This window comes from Triturus cristatus, chromosome 11 (genome assembly GCF_964204655.1).
Source record: "Triturus cristatus chromosome 11, aTriCri1.1, whole genome shotgun sequence".
Lineage (NCBI taxonomy): Eukaryota > Metazoa > Chordata > Amphibia > Caudata > Salamandridae > Triturus > Triturus cristatus.
In genome coordinates, this window is record NC_140594.1 from 81,666,492 (window position 1) to 81,668,736 (window position 2,245).

The 2,245-nt window shown below is 58.3% G+C and overlaps 1 protein-coding gene across 2 annotated transcripts in view; it reads left to right on the forward strand.

Moving 5' to 3' along the window:
* Positions 1-426: 426 nt before the first annotated feature.
* Positions 427-2,245, forward strand: part of LOC146783278 (somatomedin-B and thrombospondin type-1 domain-containing protein-like) — a 404,714-nt gene continuing 402,895 nt past the window's right edge. The window contains exon 1 of one of the 2 annotated variants that reach the window (XM_085633512.1): positions 427-2,245. This exon is cut by the window's right edge and continues 331 nt beyond it. The gene's annotated coding sequence lies outside the window, so the exon portion shown is untranslated. The other variant, XM_085633513.1, reaches the window with a different exon arrangement.

Sequence of the window (2,245 nt, forward strand, 5' to 3'; positions counted from 1 at the left end):
ACAGTAGTGGCATCCAGGTTAAAGATAGTTCTTAGACGGGGATATGTTACCCAGATAAACCAATAGAATTGAAATCACACCTGTGTCTTGCAGGTCGCACAAAGATCTAAGCAGCAGCTCGATTGATCCCATGGCTACTTTGCCAGAATTTGCATCTGTGACGTGCAGTTACGTCCAGATCTTCGCAGGAGGCACCTTATCCCACTGAAAATCTTACTAAAATGCATGCCAGTGCCATTTGCAAGATTACACAGAGATCTCTGCAGCAGGGGCGTTAATCCGCTGAGCCTTTTAGGTTCATCAACGCAGATTACTTGGTGTTTACACCCATATCTCTGTAGCAGGTGCATTAACCCTTTGATCTATCCTGCGGGAGGCAGTGCCATTGCGAAACTCGCGCGCAGATGGCAGTGCAAGGGCTTTTCTTGTGGCCACTTTCTGTTCATTATTAAGAGTCAGTTGTCTGCGTGGGGTGCGGCCGCCTGGCAGCTCCGGCGGGGGTGCGGCAACGCTGTGGCTCTGGCAGCGCCGATCGAGTGGCTGGGTTAGGGGTCGCCCTCCCTACCGGGATGACAACCCTTCCTGCTGAATCTCCCCCACGCCCCTCGAGCCAAGAGAGGACAGAGCGGATTCAAGCAGCGAATGCCGGACAAGTGGGCGCTCCGGGGGTCTCTCTCTATGTGTGCTCTGAAGCCATCCACAATTCATTTGTTTTTATCACAGGAAACTGGCCACTTTGCGTTTTTTGCCAAATAACTTATATACGCAATCATTATCCAATCGAAAGCTGTACTCTTGTTGTCGACCTCACAAGGATGAAAAGCTGAGTATGTGCGTCCATAATACGACCTTCTGACCTGCAGATTCGTCGCACACAGATCTCAGCAGCAAGCGCACAACCAACCCGCTTCTCTTCTCGGGGATGCACCACCGAGCAGGGTTTCTGGCATCAGGAATATGGCGCGGCTGTCCGTTTCACGCGCCCATTGATATCTAAGCACATAGGGATTCTTGGAGTTGGCTAATGTTTGTGAAGCAGGAATAAGCATCGGCGAAGACAGGCGATAAGCGCTGAGGATCGGAGAGCACAGACAGTAAGCGCTAAGGATCGGCGCGCACCGGCATTTAGCGCTATACAAGTGCGCAAAAACGCAGCAGGTACCGCGACGTCGTGCCAAGCAGAGCCACGCGCACTCTAGGGGCCCGGCAGCGGGTACGAAGGGAGGTCCGGCAGTGACACACGGTGTCCAGCAGAGGCGACTTAAGGGGGACTTCAGAGGTGGCAGAAACCGGTCCTGTTTTCCGGCACTAGAAGTCGGACAGCGCAGAGGTACAGAGGAGACGAGCAGCGGTGACCCTTTGAGTCCAGGCTTCCGGTGGCAAGTCGAGGGTAGTGGCGGTGGTACCGCGTGTCCGGCTGTGTTGGCACAGGAGATCCGAACATCGGGGCCAGCAGCGGTCGCACGCAACACTACCGTGGCACGTGGGGGTTAGCGGCTGTGGCACAGGCGGTCCAACAGCGTGGAGGTTACCAGCAGTGGCACCGCAACGGCGTCCGGTTCTGTTGGCACAGGAGATCCGAGCAGCGGGGCACACGTGGAAGTGGCTGTGGACAGGGTTTCCAACAGTTGAGGCACGTAGGGTTCCAGTGGCACGTGGAGGTGACCAGGCGAGGCACGCAGGGCTTCGGTGGCATCGTGGGCTCCGGGTGCATTGGCACAGAGGTCTGGTTTCACCTGCTCTCCAGCAGACGGGTTCGTGGGATCGGACGACCAGGGGCGGCACGTGGAGGGTAGTGGCCGTGGACAGGGCTTCCAACAGCGAAGGCACACAGGGTTCCGGTGGCACGTGGAGGTGACCATCCCTGGCACGCAAGGGTCGGTGGCACGTGGAGGTGATCAGCGGTGGCACGCAGGGTTCCGGTGGCACTTGGAGGTGACCAAGGGTGGCACGTGGAGGGTAGTGGCCGTGGACAGTGCTTCCAACAGCGGTGGCACACAGGGCTCCGGTGGCACGTGGAGGTGACCAGTGGTGGCACGCAGGGCTCCGACGGCACGTGAAGGTGACCAGTGGTGGTACGCAGGGCTCTGGTAGCACGTGGAGGTAACCAGTGGTGACACGCAGGGCTCCGCGGCAGGTGGAGGTGACCAGCAGTGGCACACAGGGCTCCGGTGGCACGTGGAGGTGATCAGTGGTGGCACGCAGGGCTCCGGCGGCACCTGGAAGTGACCAGCGGTGGCACGCA